This window comes from Pelodiscus sinensis, chromosome 24 (genome assembly GCF_052426305.1).
Source record: "Pelodiscus sinensis isolate ZL-2025 chromosome 24, ASM5242630v1, whole genome shotgun sequence".
Classification (NCBI taxonomy): Eukaryota; Metazoa; Chordata; order Testudines; family Trionychidae; genus Pelodiscus; species Pelodiscus sinensis.
This window is the reverse complement of record NC_143075.1, coordinates 14,346,473-14,363,647: the sequence shown is the minus strand read 5'-3', so window position 1 is coordinate 14,363,647 and position 17,175 is coordinate 14,346,473. Positions and strand designations below refer to the sequence as shown.

The window sequence follows — 17,175 nt, the reverse complement described above, 5'->3', positions numbered from 1 at the left end:
CCGATCAATAAACAGTCCAGGGCCCAGGCCCGGCTCAGGGTGGGCGGTAGTCAGGGAAACAGCTCAGAGCCCCAGGCCTCTGTCTGGGGGGAGGTAGCAAGTAAAGAGTCCAGCAGCCCAGCCTCAGTTTGGGGCGGGGCCACACACAAAGGGTTTCCAATGCTAAGCCCTTGCTCAGGGCGTGGCAGCAGGGGAATAAACAGTCCAAAAGTCTTGGTATGCGCACCCAGCTGGGTCCCCTGGCTCCGACAGGTGAAGGCTGCTGTAGAGTAAGAGCCGAGGGGGGAGATGGCCACCCAAGGGTGGGGTAGCAGGATGGACGTGGGCCCACCCACTCCACCACGTCCCAGCCCTGGGCCCTAGTAGCAGCAGAATCGTCTGCTGCTGGGTCAGCAGGGATCTGCTCCAAAATGCGTTGCCCTGGTTCTGGCTCAGCCACACAGTGGTTGGTCACCCCTGAGCTTCTCCCCTTCTCCCAGTACCTGAATCTGCTGCATGTCTCCTGGGCTTTGTCGTTCTGAAACCCCCGGCCAGGCAAGCAGTCTCTCCAGGTCACTGTCTAGTAGGGGCCCCGGCAGCCCAGGCAAGTCCTCCGCCTCTCCTGGGTCCAGCTCTTCCTCTGGGTGCACAGGGGAGGCTTCTGGCTCCTTCCGGCACTGGGCTCTCACTGGCCTCTCTGGCAGGCCTTTTATAGTTCTGACCCCGCCTCCTGGCTTCCTGTCAGGTGGGTCATCAGCGCCAGGTGTTGCCCACCAAGACTCGGGGAGGGGTGCCACCCCCTCACGGTCAGTGAGCGGCCACTCCAACCCACTACACCGGGATACCGGAGATATCCTGGAAAAACTATACCATGTCCGAGGAACGCGTCTGCTTTTTCCAAACAGTTCCCAAAAAAGTGGACGCATTCTTTCGGCATCCCTGTATTCCTATTGCATGAGGAAGAAGGGATGTTCCGAAACAGGAGGTTTTTCCGAAATTTGGCCCCATGCAGATGGGCCACATTTCGGAAAAGCTTCTTCTGAAAAAAAAAGTGGAAGAAGATACGCAAATTGCAGTTCGCACTTTGTGTATCTTTTTCCCACTTTTCTTTGCAGTCTAGACATAGCCCCACAGAGGGATGCTGAAGAGCCCATCCTCACCCAGCCAAACTGGGTCATTTGGCTCTCTCCAGGCCTGGGAAGCACGAATGTTGCCTTAGGGAATCCCTGTGGTGTGTCAGTCCCCCCACGCTCCCAACTCTTTCAACAGCAGGTCCAAAGAGCCCTTCCCTGCAGGGGCTGCCCCCCTTGGTGGCCCTGTGAGGGGGGGAGACCCAGCAGGCAGGTGGGTGAGAGTGATGATGCAAGGCCAGTCCTGCTGATGTGGCCCTTTCTCCTGCAGCGAATCATAAAATATGGCTCAAATTTTCATTACGGGCTCTATTGATTATCTTTTGGGATGGATGAATTACAGGGAACATTAAATTAAAAAAAAAAGGCAATATTTGAATGAGTCTGAGAGGTCGATGCCAGAAAGGCTGACGCACCAAGCCCTTACCGGCACTGGCCACCTCCCCTGGCCTGCTAGGCCTCAGGCCTGGTGCGATCTCTCTGCCCTCGGGAAAGGGCCTTCTCCATATGGAGCCCCCAAACCCAGCTTTTGGGGAGCAATGAATTTGGCTGAGGCAGAATAGCAAGGGGCTGTGTAGGCTAGTGGTTAGAGCCCCAGCTGCTACTCCTGGCTGCTGTCATCATGTGATTCGGTGAGGGCTGTGACTGCCCTCGGTTTCTCTCTGAGCTCATGGGCATGGTGGCAGATGCATCTGTCCTTTGGGTGGAGGAGCCTGCGTTGGGTTGTGAGGGGTGAATCTACCATAGTCGGTCTTCACTGCTGAGTTGGTTTCCCTGTCAGAAAATGCCTCTTGATCCTGAACACTCTCCTCTTCTCAGAGTCTCTGTGCTGATCTTACAGGCCCGGCCTGGTGTGAATGCAGGTTACTTGCTGACATTGGCACTGTCCCTGCGTAAGGGCTGGCACTGCCAACATCTGGGTTATGGGGCAGGCAGGGCTCAGGAGCAGGTTGGGTGAATGCATGAGCCAGGAGATGGACACTGATCGTTTTAAAGGATCCCTGTTCTAGGCCACGCATCGAGCAAAGCTGCCTGAAGGATGGCTCCTGTAGGCAGCTGTCGGCAGCCCTGCATTGGTCCTATGTTGCTGGATTGAAGAGTGGTGCTGCCCTGGAGAGGGAGCGAGGTAGTGGGAGGGTAGAGGGCACTGGATCAGTACAGTGGGTTGATATGTACAGACACAGCTCTGCTCCGTGACCCTGCTTTAATCAAAGGGGGTTCTCTCTGGCCTAGTTCTAGGTAGGGTTGCCAGGTGTCTGGTTTTGAGCTTTCTGTACGGGAAACAAATTGAGAAAATTCTGGACATATAAATGTCCGGTATTTTCTAATTAGGTAAGTTTAATTATTATCAGGAGTATCACTATGTAGTTGCGTACTGCTGGCTGGTAGATGTGCTCACGCTGCATGAGCATGTCTACCCGCCAGGCAGTACACAACTACGCAGTGTGGGGGGGATGGAATCCCTGGGGCCGGACTCGCCCATGCGCCCTGCCGGGACCATGTGCAGGACAGGCAGCACCCCGGGATCTGTGTGCGCCTGGGCCAGCCCCACTCCCTGCCGTCCAGTTCCTCCCCCTTAACCCCTGACCAGCCCCGCTCCCTCCAATCCCCTCCCGGCCAGCCCTGCTTCCCGCCAGCTGTCGCCTCCCGCTCTCCCCTGGCCAGCCCTGCTCCCCTCGACCTCCTCCCAGCCAACCCCGGTCCTGTCCTGGCCAGCCCCTCCCCCCCATCTGAGATCAAGTGTGTTGGGTATTTTTTTGAAATCATTTGGTAACCCTAGTTCTAGGACTAAGAGCTTCTCAGGGGTTATTGGATGCTGGATGTGATAATGCATGGTCTGATGGGTGGGTTGGAGGGCGCAGCATGGTGACCTGACCTTTGACCCCTTGCAAGACAATGAGAAGAGTTGAATGAACCCCTCCACCCGAATTGGGAGGGGCCTAGCGAAGCCAGCCAGTGTTCACCCTTGTCACCTCTGAGGCCTGCTTCAGTCTTCGGAAGGACCTGAAGCCTCATGTTTCTCTGGAGGTTCCTTAAACGCATTGTGACCAGATCTCTCTCCATAGCCAAAGTCCCATTGAATGCTAGACCACATCCTGCATTGGCCTCTGGAATGGGCTGGGGGAATAGTCCACTGGAGTTTTCTCCGATGCTGGCTTCTCCACCTGAACATGGAGTGGATTTGCTTGAAGGAGGAGCAGGTCAAGAGACTGATAGGCGACCACTAACCCTCTGCAGGGGCCTCAGCTCCCTTTCGTTCCTTTAATGGGCCTGCCCATGGCCTAACTCCATCCCATAGTAACTCAGCCCTATTAAAGCACCATGTCTTTTGGACAATGTCTCTGGAGATGAAAAATGGGGCGCCGCTGCCGCTTTAAGAGTCCAGTTTGAGGTGCTCTCCTTTTCCTGGGCGATGAAAACTGATGGGCCCCAGTGGCTTTGAAATCCCCTTTTCTCTCCATTATTTTATTGTTTTCCTGTTCTCAGCTGCTGCTTCTCAGGAATTCTCTGTTTTCTTTTGTAAGATTGTGAAGAATGCAGCCAGGGTCCCTCTTTGGCCAGCCGCCTTCCTATGTCAGGCACAGTCCGCCCTGCAAGGAAAACACTTCTGCTCCCACGTAGTTACCTGTGTCCAAACACACACAGCCTGCATGCTCCTATTGCTGTGCTGCTAGCAGATCCGGTCTGGGAAGAGATCTGTTCTGCTCCCCTCTGCCTTTTCTTTGCTCCATTCTTATTCACTCTTTTTGTGGTCTGGAGTGAAAACACACCACACACTCACTGTTCACCAACTGTGACATTTACACTGGCAGCGTGCTGGTGTCTTGTGTTCACGAGTGCCCCTTTGTCCTTGTGCGTGTCCTTGTTCATCTGGACATGTGGCTGGTAGGTGCCCACACTTGTGCTGGACTGGGTCTGTCTCTAGTTGTGGGTGTCTGCATGGTGACTTTGTGAAGCTGTGTGCGTGTGTGCTTATTCATATGTCCTTATTTGACTATGTGAACATACTTCTGTGTATGTGTGTCTTTGTGTGTGTGAGTGAGAGACACTTCTTCAGAATAAAATGTCATCACTGGCAGGTGAGGGTCAAGTTTTTATGCTGGCAATTCTCACACCTGAGCACTAGTGTCAGAGTGCCCACTCTTGTGTGCTGCGTGCATGCTCTGTGTGAGCATTGTTTCACTTGCCAGCAGATTGCTGTGTGTTTCAAAAGCCATCCACAAAGCTTTGGTTTCACCTGGGCTAATGCAAAAAGGTGGTGGTTTCCATGGCTCCCCGGCCTCACTATGGCGACACACCCTTTTTTGTGTAAGCTGGTTCCCTGGAGTCGATTGTTTTTTGGCAAACAGCTCTGCAAACTCCTCCAACAATTAAAATGAAAAGGAGGAAAAAAATAATGAAATCTGGAGTGAGAAGGCAAACTGGTCTGAGCAACTCACCTGGACAGCCTCATCCCTGCTGGTTCTGCAGGCAGCCCAAAGTCCCGGCTGGCAGGCCGGGAGAGAGCCCCTGGCACTCCCCCTTGGGAAGTGCCTGGATTGCTCCAACCCCCCAAACTGCTGTGAACTAACAAACACAAAGGAAAAGGTCACGGCATTCATTTTTTTTATTACGTTGCAAATGTTTCTAAGGGAGGGGAGCCACTACAGATGCCAGCTCTGATTAATTTAAATATTTACCAATCCCATGGTATTTTTTTTTCAAGTTGTGTATGTGTTTGCTCTGTTTGTGTCCCATAAAATACCTGGTGTTTTGGGCGTACCCATTTACAGGGCGCATGAGATCACACTGGAAAAATGCTGTGAAAAACATTTTCATGCCACAACACATCAGATACAATTTTGAATTAAGATGAGGATTTTTCAACTCCTTTTATTTATTTCAGAAATCTGGGTAAAAGGGTTTTCTTTTGTATTATTTTAATTTAAAAAAAAAATTCCCTCTGCAATTTTTAAATTGCACTGTTAAATGCGTCCCAGCAAACTGAGGGAGGCGGTGAGGGAGCCCTAGTAGAATTTGAAACCTCCAATCCTGCATCACCAAGACTTTCCCGAGGGGAGGGGCAGATCTGGGGGTGTGAGGTGAGGAGGGTGAGGGTGCAGAATGGGTGTGTTTGTCCAGGCCTGGGCCACAAGCCAGAATTTGAAATGGGACCTGTTACTTTTCAGGAATGCAGGACAGTGGAAGAGAGAGAGTGTGCGGGGGGGGGGGGGGGGGGGGGGGGGGGGGGGGGGAGGGTGAGCAGGATGCCATTGCTTCAGCCTTGTAGGCATTGGCCCAGACCTTAGGAAGAATTACCCAATGGTGGCAGTTCCACCACCATGCTCCTGAATCACTTACTGCTTTTCTATTTCTTCTTCTTGCTGTAATTGTTACAAAATCTCTTGGCTTTGGGAGGGGCCAGGACTCCAGGGCCCAATTGCTTTCACCCTGATTCAGAAAGTGGGTCATGTTGCTTGATTTGGGAAGGAGATATTCATCTCGCATAGTGTGATATTTATTAGCAGATAGGGAAGGGAATGCAGCCATGCTATTGCATAGAAAATTGCTTGGGGTGAGGGTGGGGAGTGACTTCTGAGGGGGGCATGTGAAGTTCCACACACCCCATGTCTGCTACCACTGTGCTGAAATGTGCTGTGCCTCAGTGATCTGTTTGCACTGCCTGTGATTTCAGCTCAGATAGTCTGACATGATAACGCGATTGGGGAAAGAGAGTGGGACAGGTCAGGGATGCTTAGCTGTTCCAGCAGTGCTTCCCAGCAATTGTCCTCCAACGAGGGACGAGGAAGAATTCTCTTTGTACGCAGTCTGCACCCTGACCTTGGCAAAACCCCTATTCTGGGAGTGAGAAAGTTATTTAGAGTGAAATCTTGTCGTCACTAAAGTCAGTGGGAGCTTTGCCATTGACTTCTCTGGGAGCTGAGTTTCACTCTTAAGTCTTTGTGTCCATTCACTGGGGTCTTCTCAAGGAGAGAGACTGGCACATCCCAGTGCTTGGAGAAGTAAGAGTCCTTGAGGACTCTAGCTCCAGGAGGACCACAGTGACATCCAGAAATGTTTGCTGGGCCAAATTCATCACTGGTGTGTGCCAGCTAAAACAATTGGCATTATACCAGGCATGTGTATGGACCTCTGTGCCCCCTCCAAACTAATGAAAGCTCTGGTGGACACTAATAACGCCTCTCAGGAATCCATCACACTAAAGCTAAGCTCCGTCCTCTGGGCTGTGCATGTCCTTTGCTGCCTTCCTGGTCTCCTACTCTGTTTGCTGGCATTGTGCTTTGAGGTCGGGGGAATCCCTCCCAAACAGTTCCTGGACCACACTAATCCAGTCTTATAAACAGTATATGGATGGGAAGACCAACTCCCTCTTCCAGGAAAAGGTGGTTCTTCCAGCTAAGAGCTAAATACACACCTGGACATACCCCAGCAGAGCAGTGGCTGTTGGGATCCCTTGACGGAGCAGTGAATGACTCCAGTGGCTTTCCTCTTCAGAAACCCCGAACAGTTACAAGAATTTTCCTCCAGCTCTCGGGCGGCCTTTGGCAGGGCACAACAACACAACACAATCAGTTTGCACTGGTCGTGAAGAAGGGAATGGTATGCAATTGAGATTGTAAGAGGAATGTCTCCGAGGCACTGGGCCCAAACTCCTGTTCCTTGGGAGAAGAGTAGTCAGATCGGTAATGCTCAGGACCTTGGTTTTACATCTCATCACCTTCAGCAGCACATTAGTTCAGTAGTGAGACAGAATAGAACCACCTGACTTGCCTATACTATTTTTGCACCCCGCTTGCTCCCTTTAAGGTTTCCCATCCAAGGACAAACCAGGCCTGAGTCTGCTTAGACCGTGAGACCTGTTGCTTATGTATAGTACGTTGTAGGCTGGGTGTAGAGGGAGAATCAGTTGGGTGTGGGGGGGAAGGGTGTTCCATTTCCAGCTGTAAGAAGGAAGCAGATAGTCCTCAACTCTATTCACATGAGAACCTTTCCTGCCATCTTGTACAGGACGTCATGGTGGTCTGTGGCTTTGTTACTCGGGGTGGGGAGAGGTCTCAAGGCTGCCAGCTCTCAGCCTATTTGAGCCTGAGCCAGCCTGCGCTCAGAGAGATATGTCTCTCTCTCCTTGATGGAGCAGTGTTCTCTTGCTACTGATCCTTTCATCCACGCAACTGAAGATGGATCTGTAGAAGTGATGGTTTCTCCCACCCACAGGCGGGGAAGACAGCAAAGGCCTTGGTGTAAGAACTGCCAGTTTTGGCTGGAGGTATTCCCGGAGGTTTCATCACACAACATCTTTAATTTCTGGAAACTCTAGGATTATCCTAGAAGGTTGGCAACTTGGCGTTGTTAGTGAACCCTCTCCTGCTGGCACGCTTTTACTGTTTTACCTCCTCCTTCCCACCACTCTGGGCTGCTGTTGCCCAGATGTAGGAGATCTTGATTTCCTTTCCCTTCCTGTCTCACAATAAAACCTGGTGCTGTGTACAAGTGGGGAGGCAAACTGGCATGTACACAAGATGCCTTATCACAGCGACAAGGGAAGATCCTATGATATCTGATTCACCCCTGGGCGGGCAGGCAGGCCGGCCTGTCCTGCTTCTCTGTCCTCCAAGGTCACAGGCAGCCCATTGTAGCTCTGTGAACTCATTGCACTGGATAGCGCAGCTCTCCAAAAGCAGACTACTCTTGCACGAATCCCCCAAGCTCTCAAGTAAATCTACTGTGGTTGCATCTGTCAACAGAGAGGAAGAATCTCGGCGAAGAGCCGGATTGACTGTATGTAGTTGACCCCGCTGGTTTGGCTGGGCTGCTGCTGCTTGGTGGAGAGTCGCCCGTGGAATTATCAAAGGGAAAACCAGGCAGCTCCTGTAACTTGGAGGGCTAGTTCCTGAGTGGGCACAAATGGGTACAGCTCCAGTGAAGTCAGGGAGCTGTACAGATTTATGCCAGCTGAGGATCTAACCTCAGATCTTTAAAAAGGGGGAGATAAGGAGGGAGCAGGACAGAAGACCCATTTGTGAAGCCTTCTAGAAACTTCAGGGGGGTCTTCTGAGGTCTCGGGATTGTCTCCTGAGGAAGTGGAGAAACTAGTGCTTCCCCAAGTCCCCTTGCAGGACTCTACATTTTTGTGTCAGGGAGTATGTACAGCTCTGTGGTCAGCCTCTAGCAGCACAGTACACCTTCGCTCCAAGTAGTGCCACACTACTCATTAGCAGCTTTCGGCTCCTGGGGGGGGCCACCCAGATGGGTTTTATTCAGATGTGGGCCGAAGGGTGACACAGACAAGCCTTGCCTGTTTGCTTTTCGGTGTGGCCTGTTTGTGTGTCGTAGCAGGTGTTCTCTGATCCCTGTGTCTGGCCCATTTATGCCTGTACTGCAAGCCTTGCTGATATACCCCTCTGCCTGCACTATGAGGGGCATCAGTGCTCTGGGCAGACCCCGGCAGCATTTATAGCCTTACCCCATCCCTTGCAGTCATTTAGCCTCACAACCGACTGGGAGATGGTTTAGTGTCCACGCCGTGGCATGGGGGAAGCCTGGAGAGGTGAAATGATTTGCCCAAGGTCACACACAGGCCGGCTTGGAGCACAGATGCCCTGAGCCCTAGCTGACATCTATACCACAGGACCATCCTGCCTGCCGTTGAGATGACCCTCTTAGCAGGTGGAGATGGGATGACCTGTGTCAGCTCCGGTCTCCGTGGCAACCCTTGCCCTTCCAGGCAGCTCCATGAGGACAGGAAGCTTTCCTTGCTCTCAAGCCTCTGATCTGGTGGGCGACTGCCTAGCCTGCACAACTGGCATCTGGGGTGCTGTTGCATTGGACTCTGTGCCCAGCGGGCATTGCATGGAGTGGGTCGTCCTCCTCAGCCTCACAGTATGTCTCAGCACTTCTGTCTGGGCTGCCAGCTCTCTGGCTGAGTGGATCTGCGTGGTGGGTGCTCACCTTTTGGACCTGCTCAGTCCTGTTCTGTCTCAGACCAGAGGAGAGGTGCTGATTTCCCATGCACCCCAGAGCCTGTGTCTGCCTCACTGATCAGTTGTCCTGCCTTGCTTGTGGCTCTAAGTGCTGGGTGGGTCAGGCCCATCAATCAGCTGGCTTCCCCAGTTGGCAGCTGTTGCTGCAAGCCGGGTTCCCCCACAGGCCAGCCCATTGTATTCTCCCTGCCCAGCACAGCACTGCTCACGGAACTCAGTGATGATAAATCACAATCCTACAGGCCCTCTCTTCCTTGCCCTGCTACGTGTTTTTAAAGGGCCGGTCACCATCACTCTGGCATTGAGGTGGCAAGGATCCCAAAGCACTCTGGAATATAGACTTCAGCCACTGCTGACATGCAACCACTTCTGGGGTGTGACTTGGCAGCTGTTTAACAGTAGCCCCGCACAGCTGTTTGACAGGAAGAGAAGCAGAGATAAACAATCCAGTTGCAGGGCTTTCGGGTTACTTGAGTTGGAGTCTGGCCAGGACAGTGGGGTTCATCCCCTATCTGTTCCTATCAGAAGTGCCCAGGGATGTTAAATGAGCTGTCAGGCCCATGGAGTGATGTGGGTGCAGCTGGGCTATGTAGCCACTCCCTTTAGAGGATGGCATTAGGAGCCTTTTGTTTTTCCCCCTGGGTTCTCGTGGGCACGTACTATGGTGCCACTGCAGCCTGAGGGGAGAATGGCCCCTGTCCTCACGCACATCGGAACACGCTAATGTTTCCATTTTAAAAATGCCCTTTAAAAAGTCAAACAAAAAGGAAATAAAAACTCGGAGGAAATTGCCTTCCCAAAAATTACACTAAACTGACACTCAGGGCCTGGCATGACTCCATCGCAGCCAGGAAGCTCGCAGTTAACCAGCGCTCTGCCATAGTGCTAGGAAGCACTGGAATCCCAGAGCAGGCTTGAAGCATCAGGACTTGGGTGTCTCTGAATGGGCATCCCGGGGGGAGGGGGGGATTGGATATCTGGGGCAAAGTTACCATGAGCATTTTCACGCAGTGGTGGACACCTGTGGCCCTGCCAAACAGGGTGTTACTTCCAATATGTGCCTGGCACTCGGTGCATTATGGGCAGGGTCCTTGTGTTAGATCTGACCAATGATGCCACACTTGTCCAGAGGACCCCCTTTTTTGGGGAGCGAGCAGTTGGGTGTGCTCCTGGAGACAAAAAGAGCCCGGAGTTAGGTCTTGATATGTGCAAACTTGCCCTCAGCCTTTCTTCCGTGAGGTGAGTTCAAATTCTAACAGGAGAGAGGATGAAGTTGGGTCTCTTCCTAGTTCCCCTGGTGCACACGATTCAGTGTGATTGACAGCTTCTGTTCCAGCTAGACCCTGGCATTGCGGGGTGCTGCAGGAAACAAGTAGGGTGCAACAGTGGGGTTTTTGGGGGCCATAAGTCTGTGCAGTAGGGTTAGTGGAGGAGACTACAGGCCCTGTGTGAGCTGCATTGGATGGAGGATGCCTGCCAGCAGTATGCTTAGCTCAGCCCAGCGCATTCAGCAGTGTGTATGTGCGAGGACTGGCTTCACTCATCCGTTTTCATCAAAGAAAATAAACAGGCTCCTGTACCTGCTGCTGCAAACAGCTGGGCGGGATGCAGAGAGAGCAAAGCAGAAGTCTGGCCTCAGCCCTGAAACTGCCAGCGTCACTAGGTCATGAGCCAGGCTGCTTTAAGCCAGCATTTGGGTGGGAATTTTCATGACTTCGGGTCATCCCAAAGAGGGGACTGTGTGCCCCAGCTGTGAGCATCTCTGGTTTCAGGGGGCAAAGGGGCTGGTGTGTGCTAAGTCTGAAAATACTTACAGGTTTGGAAGTTGAAACGCAAACAGGAAAAGCCCTTTTAAAAAATGAGTGTAGTGGATATTCAAAACAGGGATTGCCATGGAAACGCCACAATATTTGCTTAAATTGACACAAAGGTTGCTGGTTGCAGGGTTCTGACTTCTTTGGCTCCATTTTCTTTGGCCCAGCACCTATCACAAATTGATCTCAACAGCCCCTCTTTGTTTGGCTGCTTTTATTTTTATCTGACGGAAATGAAAAAACCCTACAGCCTAGAAATCCCAGATAAGGGATGAAATATTGTGACAGGGACATTTTTTATTTTGTTTTGGTAAAGAAGACACAAGTTTGTTAAATGTATTTGTTCCCACTAAAAAGAATCTGGATTGTGACTGGCTTAAGTGGTTGCGATCCTGAAGAGGGTAAGAAATGTGGTAGAGGGGGAATAAGAGATCTAAGAGGAGCTAGAGTTGAGAAAAGGATGACCTGGTGGTTAAGACAGTGGGTACAACTAGACTGCGGGGGATGAGGGAGGGAGTGTTGGGGTTGGGGATACTGGAGGTATCCTGAAAAAACTCAGCTGTGTCCAGGGAACACGTTTGCTCTTTCACTTTTTTTTTTGCGAAAGAGCAGACATGCTTATGGAAGCCCCTGTATTCCTCGTTCTACAAGGAAGAAGAGGGCTTCCGAAAGAGGGTTTTTTTTTTCTGACATTTGGCCGAGTCTAGGCAGCACAAATGTTGGAAAAGCCTCTTCCAACAAAAGAATCGGAAAAAGGTACACAAAATGCGTAGCACATTTTGCGTACCTTTTTCCGACAAAAACTTGTAGTCTAGCTGTACCCGGTGTTTGGGATTTGAGAGATCTGATGTCTGTTCCAGGTTCTACCACAGTGTCACACTATGACCTTGGGCAGGTCATTTAAACTCTATGTGCCTTGGTTCCCCCTCTGTGAACTGCAAATAGGGATACTGTAGAACTTCGGAGTTTTGCACCCCAGAGTTATGAACTGACCAGTCAATCACACACTTCATTTGGAACCAGAAGTATGCAATCTGGCAGAAACAGAAACAAGACCAACAAAGCAAATACTGTACTGTGTTAAACTACTTGAGAGTGGGGGGGGGGGGAGTTTAAAAAAAAAAGGAGACAAGGAAAGTGTTTCTGCGCTTATTTCATTTGAATTAAGCTTGCCAAAAAGCAGCTGCGTAGTAGAGTTTGAAAGCTGTAGCAAGTCAACGTTTAGGTGTAAACTTTTGAAAGGACAACTCTGATGCTATAGAGGTTCAGGGTTACGAACAACCTCCATTCCCGAGGCGTTCGTAACTTGGAAATTCTACTGTCCTTTCTTTACTGGCTCGATTGCAGCCCTTGTGGGGCTAGGGACTCCTGTCACTATGTGGATGTGTAGCACCTAGTACAATAGAGCCAGACTTCTGCAATACATGGAATAGTGAATGACCCTTAAGTTTAGGGGATGGAACTGCTACCTTATGGGGGCAGCAAACACTGCTGAGGAGGCTACAAGGGAAAGCCCTTCTCAGCAAGTGGCATGGGGGGGTCTGTGTCTTGGCACCCCACTGGCAATCATGTAAAGGATCTGTAAATTGGCCTCTGATTGGTTGTCTCACAAGACGGCTGCACTGTGCCTCAGTGGGCCAGGTCTGTTTCTTCTCCCCTCTCCCACTGAGCTGTGTGCTGAACTCTGTGAGTGGTGGCTGGTACTGACCGGGTGTGTGAGAGGCAGTGGCTGGGTAAATAATGCACTGTTCTTTTCCCTTCCTCAGGGCAAAGAGACTTCCCCAAGTGAAGGGAACTCATCAGACTCATGCTGTGTCCATCAAGGACCTGTGGGGAAAAGCTCCTGATTCCCATCCTAGCTGTGTAGCTTGGAATGAACATCAAGCCCAGTGACTTGTGGATGCAAGGTACCGGCTTCCCTTCTGTATTCTCTTCCTCTTGGTTTGAGCTGTGACCAGAATCTGGGTGGCCTCTGGGTGACGACTGAGTCTCCGTGGGCTTTGCTGGAGCCACTGGGTGCAATCCTGGCGTGGAGAGACTGTACTGAAGTTGGACCACTAGGGTGGTGGAGTATATGGGTCATCAGTTCTCTGTGGCAGTGATTTGCTTCGGGGTGGCTTACAGCAGGACTGCGGTATCTCCAGCGCTGAGGGGATGGTGTGTCCCCGATGATGCAGCCCATTTGTGCACAGATGGGAGGTTTGGTGGCACCTTGGACAGAGGCGGGTCATTTTGAACCACTCCTGTGTTAGCTGCCAAGGCTATGGCTGGTAGGGTGGGCTCCATGAGATGGATGCCCTCAGTGTGGGAGAGAAAGGGGCAGGCTAGGGCATTTGATTCCATGGTTCTTACCCCTGGGTTAGATCAATGCCTGCTGATTTTCATCTGTCGGATGCTGAAGTCTCCTTCTCCTGAGTGTCCAGCATTAGCCCTTGGCCAGGGGGATGCCTGGCAGGGCTGGAAGCAGTTTCTCTGCCTGAACAGCGAGGGCATGAGGCAGCCTCAGGTGGAACTGGAGACACCGGCTTGAGAAGGCCTGTGCTGGGAAGTTCCAGGGTCCGTAACGCCAGCGCACAGGCTGGGGTGTGAGGGTGGGACTCTGCTGGCTTAAAAACCACTTTAACCTCTTCAGTGGTGGCTCCAGGGGCAGCAGTTCTGCTGTGGCAAACACAGAAGTGTTTATGTGCTGCTGGTATTCCAATTGTATGGCGGTCCATCACCGGGCCCATGGGCTAGCACCAGAGGCACATCGGGCAAATAGTGGTGTCCTTCAAGCATTTCCCCAAAACAGGACTGGTGCGGCATCATCCAGGAGAGGACACATGCAGTACCGGCCACTGGCAGCGGGATAACACTTGTCTCGCTCCTAATGTCCAGGGCTCAGTAGGGGAGTTGGCAGGGACTGCTGCATGAGGTTTGCTGCTGACAGGAGGAGATGTGGGTAGTGGCTACTCTGTGGGGATGATCTTGCCAGAAGTTACCTCCCTGAGTTGTTGCTGCCCTGAGGGCGGTGCTGAGAGGGGAGAACAGCAAAAAACACCTGACTGACGCTCGTTCTTAGAGGGGCTCAGTGGTCGCGTCACTCTGGAGACGTCAGCTCATGTTCCCTCCAGGCCCCAAGTGAAATACCACGCTGCAGGGATCCAGGGCGGCTGTGAGCCGGGGGAGGGGAGGGTGCAGTGGAAGAGCCAAGAGGGCAGCACGGGATTGGCACAGCACGAGGAAGGATGGTTTTGAGAGTGAGACGCTAGCCTGGACCTCGGGAGATCAGCATACAAGCCCGAGTTGTGCCGCAGATTTCCTGTGCAGCGGGGAATGATGTGTTGGGGGTGGAGTTATTTATGTTCTCCGGGCTGCTGTTTCCCTGGCGTTACTATTTTTAAATAGCTGTAGCAATACTTCCCTACCTCCCAGGGGTGCTGAATGTCAGGAGCTCAGCTGCTCTGGTGATGAGCACCTGAGCTAGACCTGTAAGGACAAGGACGCTGCAAATCAGGAGGCTGAGGCTTCTTGCTCGGTGCCTCCCCAGTGTTCCAACACTAAAACTGCCCCAGTGCCTGGCTGGCTGGCTAGTTGGGGGTGGCTGGTGTTGAACGGTTTAGGGAGGGAGCTCCAAGGTTTATCCCTGGGGGGGAAGGTTCCAAGCACTCTGTGCACCCGGTTAGAGCCATGGCAACCCCTTGAGCTCCAGAGGCAACAGGTCCTGCCGCTTAAGGCCCCACCCTGTTGGTGAGATTTCCAGGCTCTGCTGCTGTCAGAGAGTGGGGGTGGGGGCCTGGGATAAGGGAGCCTTATGGGCTTCCCAAATCAGATGCAAATACTGGGACTTGGTTGTGGCAGCTGAATCCTCCAGCCCCTCATCCTTGCGTCTGGCTCCACAAATGCACAAGCTCTGTGGGCCCCCAGCCCTCCTGGGTGGGAACTGAGGGCAGGCTGTTCAGTGGTCTCTGCTCTGTACCTGGTGAATGGGCACATCCCATCTGAGGGGAGGGGAAGATCGGGAATGAGCAGGTGGGACAATCGGGACTACTGAGGATTAGGCTCTGGATTAACAGGCACAGCCCGTCTTGCGGGAGCTTTGTGTAGATTTAAGGGGCATGGCATATTGGAAGGCCCTGGCATATAATGGCGGCTACTGTGCCTCACAGCCGGGCAGATGACTGTGGTGCCTTTGAGAATCATCTTTCAGGGCAGGTGGAGAGGAGTGTGGGGGATATATGTGAGCACCTGGTAGCATGAACCCATATGGGCTCTACCCGGATTGTCCCAGGAATGGCGGAGCAGGAGGGGAAGGGACTAGAAACGGTATAAAAGGCCAGGTGTGTGTAGACGAGAAAGACCTTTTGTTTGTGCCATAAACCAGACCATGCAGCATAGGACAACTCATCTGAGGAAACAGCTTCCAAAGATGTGGGTTGCACTTTTCCTCTGACCTCCTTCCCACAGCTCTGCTCAGATAATGCCCAGCAGTGAAAGGCGCTGGGTTGGCGTGGGCCGTAGGTAAGCACTGAGTCCGAGCTGAGGGGACTGGTGCACCAGGAAAATCCTCCGGCTCTTGGTCGTTTCTCTCACATTAGAAGCCTCTTCAGAGCCTTCGTCTTCTGCTGCTGGACACTTGGCACGTTGCCCTTCAGGTGCTGCTTTCCAAGGGCTGGATCCATAGTTTATGGAAGACAATCCAAGTCTTTCCACTGATTTCAGTTGCCTTCGGATTGGGCCTCAAGGACAGTTGTCCATGGTTTCCCTCAGGATTATTAGACTCTCCAGACTGAAGGGGTTGCCTGTTTAGCCTTTCAGAAACGTGGGTTGGTGATTCCTCTTGCTCAGGACTGGAATCCCTTTGTTTGTTCCAAGCCTCAGTCCCACAGCAAGTTTTGTTCCTGCCATTTTCAAACAAGCTCAGTTTGTTTTGGATGACAGAGGCTGCTTGTTGACTCCCTGGCTCTCATCCCTCATCCCTGGGCTGTTGCTGGTCTGTTTTACTTTCTGTTTATGTTTAGTTTCAGGCTGTCTCGCCCTAGAGCAGGTGGGGAGTTCCACTTGCATAATGGGTGACGTTTGGGTTCCCAGCAATAGGGGAATAAACACCCAGAAAACAAATGGAAACACCAACAACCCCCTCACTCAGCCCCGAGTGACACCTAAATGTGGGGCTTAAGCCAAGCGGACAGGGTTCCTTTACTGGGGAGCTGAGGGCCACTGAACACTCCCTCTCAATGAAGCGTAATGGGAGCTCTGCCCGCAATAGGATCAGACCCTGACCCGCCCCAATTGACCTTTTACAGCTCCTCTCACATCCTGATGCTCTCTGGGAATATAAAGCTGTCTGGCAAAATCATTGTGGAAATTTGCCAGCCTGGGTATGAAATGGACTCGCCTACCTTTACCCTCCAGGAAATTGTGTGATGGTTAATCTACCCATTGGAAATATATATGCCTATTACTTGCCTGGGATTGGTGACTTTTTCCAGTCTAAATAGTGTATCCAGGTGACTGCTAGAATGTATCTGTTGACTCAGACATGCAGTATCTACCAATAGCATGCTATAACCCTCCCTTCTGGGACTATCAGGCATCTGCTATAATGTACCCATGTGGGTTATAATTGGCAGGACACCCCCCAGTAACAAGCTATGACATACAATGACATGCTAGAGCATACCCAGTGAGGCTGTAGTATCCCTGCCAGTATTGGTAAACTATAAACATTTGTAGATATGAGAAGGGTGCAGACACTCAGCTGAAAATTATGGGGCACCAAAAACTTTGGGAGGCAGGCCATTTGGCAGTGGCAGCTGTGTTTGGGGGGTGGGAGGCATCCCATTTTCCCAGCAGCACGCCCAGATTTTGTCCCTTCTACTCCCGCTCAGTGTGAATAAGTAAAACCCTGTTGGTGTGTGTAGGGAGAAGTGACTCTGCCAGCTGGTTATGCCCAGTCTAAAGTAGTGCTAAGATGCCAATTTGGGCATGAGAGCCCCTTTGTCCTGTTGCTGCATTTCCTTGGGATCTCTGGCAGCTTCCACCCATCAATTATACGGAGAGATAAACATATAACCACTCAGAATGGGAGATGGCAAGAGCTACAGGAATTGCTATTCTGGATCAGACTTTGGGTCCATCCAGCCTGGCCTCCTACCCTGGTTAGGGATCTCAGACCCCCTGACTCTTTTACAGATTCCGAGTTGTTTCCCCTGGGTTTGCCCTGTGCTCTCACATGTTACATCCTGCTGCCATCAGCCACACCATGGGTTGTGCATGAAATGCAGAACC

The 17,175-nt window shown here is 51.9% G+C and overlaps 1 protein-coding gene across 3 annotated transcripts in view; it reads left to right on the top strand.

Moving 5' to 3' along the window:
• CASZ1 (castor zinc finger 1) overlaps positions 1-17,175 on the top strand; it is a 273,367-nt gene that overhangs the window by 33,707 nt on the left and 222,485 nt on the right. For all 3 annotated transcript variants that reach the window (XM_075906429.2, XM_075906425.2, XM_075906426.2), the window contains exon 2: positions 12,672-12,812. The gene's annotated coding sequence lies outside the window, so the exon portion shown is untranslated. The remainder of the gene's footprint in view (positions 1-12,671; positions 12,813-17,175) is intronic.